Genomic DNA, 10,217 nt, shown 5'->3' on the forward strand with positions numbered 1-10,217 from the left:
GTTATCCTCCTCTTGAATGACAGTACTAATTAGCTGTCTAATTTAAGTTCTAACAGGAAACACAATTCAGGGGGAAAAGCCAAAACATTGGATCTGTCCTCCCTAATCACTCATCCTTGTCTCTTTCCTATTGTTACAGACCATGGCTATTTGTTCTAAATCAAATGTCACAGCATAAAGATAAATATTTCMTCAGGAAAAAAACCTTCAGCCTTTTTATTTAAGTGTGTGTATAATATACTATAGATATCTTTTTTTCCCTAGTGCGATAACATTGAAGAATAGCTTCTGTCAGAGTATGGATGAAAGAGAGTCCACATTTCTGGGAAGGTTTGCTCTTCAAAAACCCTAAGTCCTGCACCAATGACTTTTATTCTTGCAGGATATTTTATGAGASGGGTGGAATTATAAAGACAACTTGAAGTTCCAGACCTTTACCAACAATAGTTTCTTGTTTCTTTGAGTTCTGTTCACTGTTCTAAGCAAAAGAGGAATTTGGAAAAGCAATTAGGCTGCAAAGGCTGGCAGTTTCTGTTCGATTTACCACATAAGCTTTATCTGAATTAAGGCGTATAAAAGTGTTGGTACAGCAAGTGTTATTCCACTGGGCACAGTGCCCACATTCAGGGCAGCTCAAGTAATGGAGAAATGACTCAGGAGAGTAAAACACACATGTACAACCCCACAATGCATTCCCATATAGTGCGAGRAGTTTTAATTCCACATCTGTAGAATATCAAGACTAAGAATGGAAAATATCTATGGCACGGCTGGACTCTTGTAAAGTGGAAAATATGAGATGGTAGGAGTTTTGTTTGCTACTAATCATCTAACAAGCCCATTAGTCATGGAATGCCTCTAAACTCAGKGAATCTGTAAAGAATGAAGTAGGAGCAACAACATTAAGAGAAAATACAGAATGCTTCAGKAGGGAAATATTCCTCCTCCCATTTTAAAATGTTCCTTCTTGCAAAGATGGAAATATGGATCAAAATGTTGTCTTGCATTCTTCATGTTTAAGTGTTATTTGAGTTCACAATTATTTGGATGCAGCAAATTACTTTTTATAAGAAAAAAAAAAAAAGAAAAAAAGAAAAAAAGAAGCAGGTTGATAATGGTGCAGTCCAGCAAGTATTACTTCCAACACCTTTGCTCAGGTAAAGAAAAGGATCCAACCTCTTGTATATTCCAAAGATACAGTAAAATATGTCCTTACTATAGCAACCTGCTCACTGGGGGAATCTTTTCTACAATAACAGCTAAAGGGAAAAAAAGGAAAAAATGCCAAGAATTAATCCCAAACTCAGATATTATCCCTCAAACAAGTGCACAGTAGTACAGTAGATGAGCTCTACGCAATGAAAACTACTGCAGTATTTTGCACTTCAGAGGAGTCAAATTGATAGGCATATTTGGGGGTATAATGAAGCTGTGACAGGATACTGTATCCATTTTCACTGACTAGCAGAGATTTTTAAATGGGTTTGGAAACAATATCCAAATTTTTGAAAGGTAAGGTCATGACACATCTTGATGACACAGCAATAAAGAAAGGATTCTTCTAATTCACTACTTTTATGCCAACTTACAAAAAGAACATCTGCTCAACTACAGGCATTTTACATTTCAGTTTTGAACTACTCCAATTAACTTCAAAGTTAATGGGATCACCAGGAAATACCCAAACACTGGAAATGTCACAAAGCAGAACAGCAGCACCATCAGTACCATTTAGGGAAAATTCACTAAAGATGGTTGCTAACAGTTTGCATTGCTGAGTGCAGAAATTAGCTCCCTACACACGAAGTAGTGAAAAAAAAATGCCCCAATATCAAATTGATAGGTTTTGGRKTTTTTTTTTWAATAGTGACAATGGTGTTGAATTTTTTCCATGTTGGATCTTTTCCACATGGAGACCACTTTGGTGGTGGGGAAAGATCTATCTTTTKCCTCAGCAAAATTAACAGTGACRAGACAAAAACTCCAAACCTTCTTTRGTAATGAAAACACCAAACAGRAAATAAATTCAGCYYRMCTATAASGAYAGRAGTGAGGTCTRCATCTCATTTCTGAATATTGGAAAAAAACTCACAACACTAATACACCCCACATCTTCTCTGCTAATACTGAATCTGCCCCTGAAAAACACCTTGAGAAGAACCTTCACTAATGCCAGAGGCAGACMCAGAGCTTTAGAACTGTCATCTTATTAATAAACCATCATTCTGCTACTTTRTTAAACAAATAATGAAAGTTTCTAAAACAAATCCAGGTGTTCCCCCTTCACAGGTCTGGTGCTTAACTGACACCCAAAAGGTCAGCAAATACTGCATGGTCATAAGGGGAAYATCCCTTGCTTTGGTCACATGATTGTCAGCTGAAGATGACCAGAAAGTTTATTTAGATGCCTTCTTCATTCCTGCTACCTTCGCTATGTAAGGATTTCATTTCTCAGCCAATATTGAAGAGGTCAGCAGAAAAGCTTGATTCTTAARTGCTCAATTGTCTGAATGAAACAGATTCATTTTGAACTAAAATTTCTGTCATTTTTGTTTTGTGTTTTCTTTTTCCAAAATACAACATGTGCTCTTCCATAAGACCAATATATATTTATGTCTCTTCAGATGCTAAATAAGAAACTAATTTTCCCTGTACAACTAACATTGAATTAATTTCTCTACATATACTTTAAAAGAAGACTCAGTCTGTCCTGTGGGGTAATTTCCCTCAGATCTCTTCACTGGAGAAAACTGACATTCCAAAAGAGGATCTGTTTTCTGAGAATCATCTACAACTAGCCTTTAACTTGCTAAGTCTTCACTTGTCCCGAATAAAGAGAAACAGACAGTTGCAAAAAAAATGTTGGTCCAAGTTTGTGGTTTGGTACCTAGTAATCTCTGTTTCAAAAGTCCYTTTGCCCAGTATCACATTGTGAAGTCTAAAAATAATGTAGCCTCTATATTTACCCTGTTGGATAAGGTAAGTCCCATAATTCAYGTTCAAAGCATGTAAATAAAAATTCCTTACTTTGCAGAAGCCCTGAGACTGAAAACATTAAAATGCTTAAATGCCMATCATGTCTTAAAACCAGCCCCCTGCTCTGCAGCCTGAATGTGGTGCTGCACATGCAATTTCAGACACCGAGATTTTAAATGCTTTCTAAAAACAGTCTCAATAAAGCTGGTGACAATCCAAAGCAGGAATGTTGAAGCCTGCTGCTTTCTCCCAGTAGTCTAGGTGCTTTCTAGCTTTTGCAGCCCAAGTGTTTGCAGATGTAGCCATGACAAAACAGGCAGTTAGTTCAACAGAACGCTCAGGACTCAGCTGCAGGTCCCCTGCAATGAGTGCATGCACTTTCCACTGACGTTCCAGCGAGCTATGCGTGTGCTAAAGGGGAAATCTTATTTGGCAAGTGACACTAGCACACAGCATTGCAATCCACTGAGTGCAGAGACAAATCCTGCTTTCATCCTTCTGCAGCAGCAAAGCCACATTAGCTGACACTCCCTTSCCTGAGCCAATCGTGGACATAGCCTTGTTTTGATTTAAATATGTTCCTGTGCAGGAAGGGCAGAGGAGGGTAATTTGTTTTCACAGRAAAATATCAGCGGCTATAATGATTAATGGGAACATAATTTTTCACAGCACTGGGATACTAAAAAGAGAAAGAAATGTGGGACAAGTTATGTAATGTGTACTTACTGAAATATGCTCCGTGTCTCTGAAAGCAGACATGATTTGCCATCTCTGGAGTGAACACGAGCTTTGCCACTGAGGAAAACGTCAGCTGCTTTAAATCACAAATCGATTTCCCCTAATTTATTCTAATTTATGGTGAAATGTCCTTATGAGCATAGCATCAGGGAYATGCTGAGGAAGAAGAGTCAAAAACTACAAACCCAACACCACAATATCCACCACATGACATATTTCCACCTCAAAAAGAACAGTATCATCCCAGCAACATATAGGGCTAAGACTTGGTGATACCAGTGAGTACTTTGGGTGAGAGCTGCCYTGCCCAAAACCCCGAGGATGAGGCAAGGTTAACACAGCTGCCCTGGGCTGGGACTGAAGGTTTCTGCAGAGCACGAGACATTAATCGGAATCACTTACAAGTAGCAACTGYACCCAGAGGAACAAGTGTCTTGGAAAGGAACCACTGTTACCTAGGATGACACTTCTCCTGGAACCGTGCTGAATTTTCCAGGACAGACTCACTTCAGTTCAAGGGGTTATAAGGCATGTTCACAAAATTTTTCCTCAGGGCAGCAGGAGTATCACATAATTTCTCTATTTTTCTTGTAAAACAGGATTAGGCACTCATGCATATGTCTGCATCAAGAAAGGGGATTTTTAGCTGTGGTCTACTGGGCACTGGGGACAGCCTTCAAACTTTTCTTATGGCCTACACAGCGACACAAGAAAAGGATGCAAAATAATCCAATCCCTTCTACTGCAGGCTGCCACTCTTCAAGGARAAGGTCTCTTCATCCTTTATCCACCACGGAAACATGGACAGAGGCTTCCAGGCTCTGARTACAGTGAGAGGCTTTCCTCAAGGGGAAAACAGAAAAATGTTTTTCACCTAACGGTTATAATAAAGTGGATGCTGATACAGTCTAGGGTCTTGAAATATAAGTAATTAGAATTTATGTTATATTATATTCTTCATGTAGATARAAGAATCTGCCTGGAACATGAATAAACTGAAAGCAATAAAAAAATCTACTTCAGAAGGTTGTGATCTCTGGATACAATTATTGTTTATACAAAGTTTGTTATTGTACAAGAAGGCATGTTCTCCTTTCTGGAGAACAAAAAATATGCATGAATAAGTTCATACCCCAGTAAGYTTGTCAGCTGGGGGAAAGAATTAGAGCGAGTGATAAATGAAACCTGAGATTCTAAAGGAATCTTGACATTGGTTGTCAAACCAGAAGTCCACTGAAATACTACACAGAGATCCCGGGCAAGACGATGAACTGTACAGAGGATGAAACCATGGAGGAAGAAACTGAAATAGTATCGAAAACATGCTTGTTTAATAGATTTGTTCCAGGGAAAAGTGTTTAAAATAACCAAAACACATCAGCAATGAACCAGGTACTGTGTTACYCTACCACAGAGCGCTCCTTGCTGATGGCAGTGGTTACCATAAGGTGCTGTATGAGCCACAGAAATGTTTTCACAGCAGGGCCACTCATGGCTGGCAGCCAGAACGCCTGTTTTTGAACCAGGGCAAAATGTTGATAACTATTCTCTTTCTCAAGTGTGGGAAAAAAAGGGAAACACCAAAGCAAGCTTTCCCACCTTATTTGTACTGTTTTTTTGTTTTTTTTTTCTTTTTTTAATACAGGGATATTTTCCTGCCAATATTTTCCTAGGAAAACAGTTGCCCAGCTGATTCCTTCTTGGGCTATTTTATTATTTCCTGCCAACAGAGKTCCTGTGTGTGCACACCACAGTGCTCCTACTTAGCCATAACTCCATCTCAACCTCTGTGACTTTACACTCACATGGTATTTTCAGTTTGGCAGGCTTATGTTTAATTTTAAATTATTTCAGCATGAAAAGCTATATAAAGCATACTGAAGAAACACAGGACTTATTGGTGATCATGCTTGAATGCAAAAAAAATAGTCCAAATAGTCTTCTTTCTGTTCAAATAGTTTCTAGGTCTAGAAGCTTTTAGTTCTAGGTTTCTAGAAGCTTTTATTTCCTCTTTTAGACCACTTTTCTGCTGAAACATTCTTGAACTCATGCTTCAGTTTTGCTTTGGAGCTGTAACCCCCAGCAATCAGTAGATCAAGCACWCATAAAATTGGGCAGGTGTTTACTRGTAGGATCAGGAGCTTATTTTTTTTTAACTACAAATTATTTCCTCTCGCCCCTGTTATTCTCAGCTTAATTTACCAGTGTTTACCATTTTAGGGCTGATTTTAAGTGGTGGCATTTTGCTCTCTTCTTTGTTTATTTTGAAGAGTTCACACTGTCCTGACTTAAAAACAAACATATGAACTGCAAACCACAAATAAAGGAACTCACCCTGCTCATAAGAAAAGTGCCTTGTCTTCTCTGAGTTAGCGTCAAACCACCTAATTTATAGAAGGTAGATCAACAAGATACTTCCTCCATGAGTACTGCCAGCAACACAAGCCAGGCTTGCAGCTGCCTTAGCAGAGTTCAATGGATATCAAGGCAGCAAATATTTTATTTCTGAGTCAGGAACAGCAATGCTGTTAAGATGTCAGTTTCTAATCTCAAGTTTTAAAGCTTTTTTTTTTTAATTATTATTATTTCCTGTTCCTGCACTCATAAGAACCTGAGTCTTCCAAGAGTTTCTTTTTAGAAAATTGAAAAGATGTTTGAAGCACATCAGACAAAAATTATGATGTACTTTCCCCATAATGCAACTACACATTCTTTACAAACCATTGTCCAGATGGACCGGATCTTCWTTATGAACAGCTGGATTTGTCAATACGAAGTTAGGAAAATAAGTATGAAACCAATCCACTCGTCTGATAGTATCAGTAGAGCTCATAAAACTCAGATATACAGTGAGGATTGMCTTGGATCTGCATCTTCAAATACCTTAAAAACATGCTACATACTTTACTATTATGAGAGGTATTTYGGACTAAAATTTCCCCCCTCAGCTTCAAAAACAAAGCCCCCAAGATACTCTGCCAATTTGATGTTTGGCACTCCCCAGCAAACAGAAGTTCAACAACTTGGCAGAATAGTCAGTCTTTTCTTTGAACTCCTACTTCAGTTGGAATGCTTCCTTTTAAAATCACAGCACAGCATCAAAAAATAACAAAATAAAATTCTCAGGTATCCAAATCCTGTGGTGAAGGCATCTAAATAGATTCACTAGGCAGGGAGAAAGAATTTGGAATTGAATGCAATATGAAAAGGGTTTATTTCCAAACAAACATCAACCTGCCAAAGAGATGTGCATGCCATGAAAATACCGAAGAAGAAAAATTCTCTTGAAGTACCCCTTACTCAGGCACACTCCATGCTGGAAATACAATGTCAAACTGCAGTATTGATGCAAGCAGGGAGAAGGCTTGTATCCTTTTGATGGAAGAAAAATCCCAAGGAGTACATCAGGCTCACAGTGCAGTGGACCACCCACAGAAATGGATGAGTTTTCAAGCAGTGACCATCAGAACATGCACATACTGAAATAAAGCTCCCTGGCCAGCTGCTGGCTCTGATTAAGTCTTTGACAGCACTGGGCTGGTGCTTGTGGCCTTAGCCCTGGGGATTAAATCAGGCTGTCGGCTTTGTGTTTTCTTAAAATGCCTATTTCAAGTRGAAATAAAGCATGAAAGTGTCAGACAAGTGTAAGCAATAAACCTTGAGGAGTCACCCCACATCTGCTGTCCTTGTAGGCCAAATTACAGCCATATCCACACCACCACCCCATCCCCGGCTTGCTGAGGAAGTTCTCCCATTCTCAGTGAGCAGCAGGGGCAATACTGTGCCTCCAGAAAAAAATGAAGCTCTGCTCCATTACCACCTCTGCACAGAAAATGTATTTCTAATGTGTCGGTACTAAATGCAGAAAGATCCCACAGATGGAAAAAAACACCACCAAAGAAGTGCTTCTTGCTCCTTGTGCCTATTTTTATGGATTRTTAAACTTCAGTCAAACACAGACCACAGTCTCCAATGAGTTATACCTATTGAACCATGAATTTCATTGAGGGAAAGTACTATTTAACAGCTAAGATAATTAAACCAGGCTGAGAGTCTGTGAACAAGGGCAACATTTACCTGTCATCCTCCTTTAGGTCCTCTTCTGTTACAGAYAAAGCAGTTAAAATAAGGGGGCTCTTTTTTTTCCAGGCTTTTACATGAATTGTTACTGGTTCTTACAAAAATAAACCATCCCCTTTGCTTTAAAAATACTTGAGGATAATGAGATTACTAAATTATATACTAAATCTTAGAATATCTTCCTAGGGATCCCAGATTAAAAACTATGTTCTTTGGATCCTGAACAGAAAGACAACAGTAACAATATTTTGAAAAGCTTATCAAATTATTGATTATTATATATTATTGAATATATCACTGCCTCAAATGTAAAGATTTCTTGCCAGTCTGTCCAGTGTAGCTACAGAGAAATTRTCAATCCAGCTTGTGATTGAAATAAAAATACTCCTCATCTAAACAACAGAAAAAAAATCACTAAGCAAAATTTCAACCTGGATATATTAAATTTTTTTTTTCACTTTTCATAGGCAGGGAAGTATATTCCAGATAAATCTATAGGTCAGGGTATTTTTTCACTTGAACATATTTTAATTTAGAAGTGAAAATAGGGATCCTGTACTGCCTCTGTCAAACTGCAAGACGTATCCACAAAAATTTATGACAACAAGACTTAGTCTYATTTGCAACACATGTAGGAGGTCTAAGCTCAAAATTTAAATAAAAACAAGATTATAAGTACACTYACATCTATAGGAACCAGTTTCATTTGTAAAAAGCAACTGTTGGCAGTTTTTCTTTACCTAAAGGACCACTTTAATTTTAAAAAGCAACTGTTGGCACTTTATGTTTACCTAACTTATTTTTTGGCTCCAGTCAGGTATTTTACAGTAAGTTATACCTGTAAATAGCTGTCTGAAGCTCACATAGATACAAAATACAGAAACATCAGCTTCATCATTAATTGAACAACAACTTTGCCATTGTGTAGTAATTACAACCCCCTTTGTAWAAACAGATATTGCCCATATTGTGATTTAGACTCTACACAGCCTGAATAGTTCATTGATTTTAATTCATGGCATGAAGTCAGACAGATGTGGCAGCCACGGTCTCAGGTTGAATTTAAGCACCTGTTAAGAACTGAGGCATTATTCAGCACTCAAATTGCCTCTGTGGAGAGGAGAGGAGAAGCAAAGGATGGAAAAGGAGAGGARATGAGGGAGAAATAGTCCAGGCTTTTTCCACTTGCCAGCCTGGGTGTCCTTTCTGGTCAATTATGCAACTCAGAGGAAGCAGYGTGGTGGGAAAGAACCCACAAGGTGCTGGAATAAACCAGACCAAAAGGAAAAGTCTTACTTGGTCAAACAAAACTGCAAAACAAACAGACTGARCATCCCAGTTTGGCACTGGTTAAGCAATTCTTCTCATTGACATGTAAGCTTTGATTTTTGTGATGCTGTCACATGGTACCGTTATTCTTTCACCTTCCTTAGCTTTTACTTATTATTATAGATTTTCTATTAGTCATGAATATAGATGAATGATGATTTTGSAGCTTGGTATATTTTAATGGGCCCTGAACTTTCAACATTATAAAAGAAAGTAGCATTGAAMAGAATGAGTTTTAGATTTCCAGTTATGACTGATTCACATTCTTCATTTCAGCTGCAATAATATGGTTTTTTCTACTTCAGCTATCGGCAAAGTCTTGACACACTAGTAAATTGAATTCTAGGACAGTCACTCTGCAAAGTTTTTTAAAGCTCCACTTCAAAATGATRACATGCATGTACTTTTACTCTGTCAAATAATTAGTTAATGAGAATTGGAGGAGCTTAAACASGAGACTATCCCATTTCCCCTTGGATTAAAAAATTAAGTCAGTGTCAATCAGATGAATRCCCACTTTATAATTGCTTTTAGATATGGCTTTACTGAATTACATTTGCTCTTTTTTTCCTCCCCCCCTCCCCACAATTCAGCAGGTTATTTTAACAATTAAATTCTTCCCTTCAATTCCATTTGACAAGCTGGTGATGAGCCAATGAGACCATTCAAGGCCCTTAGCTGAATAGATAAGGTTCAACCAAGACTATGACCATGCTTGTTAGCACTGTTGAAAGTATCTGATCCAGGCACAAAAGCTAGAAAAGAATTACCAATCAGTAATAGCAGCAGGTCAGTTCTGATGGTGAGGATTAAAATGAACATTTCTTTGGGGCAGAGATGTCCAGGATCTCAGAAATATGTTTTGCAAAGCTAAGCAAAGGGAGTAGAGAGCTTGAGGGAAAAACAATGCAATTTTTTGGTTGGACAAGCAGACTTTCAGGACATTGGATCAGACACATACATTTTATCTGTCTCAAAATGCTTCCTGCTAAAAAAGTTATGTACATTGTGTTAGTTTATTTTGTTATTCTCCAGATTCCCTTTACAGTCAGAATTCCTGTCTCCTATCATGTCAGGATACAAGCAGTTTCCTG

The sequence above is a fragment of the Malurus melanocephalus genome, unplaced genomic scaffold, assembly GCF_030028575.1.
Source record: "Malurus melanocephalus ecotype Western Australia unplaced genomic scaffold, MMel_1.1 scaffold_643, whole genome shotgun sequence".
Taxonomy (NCBI): Eukaryota; Metazoa; Chordata; class Aves; order Passeriformes; family Maluridae; genus Malurus; species Malurus melanocephalus.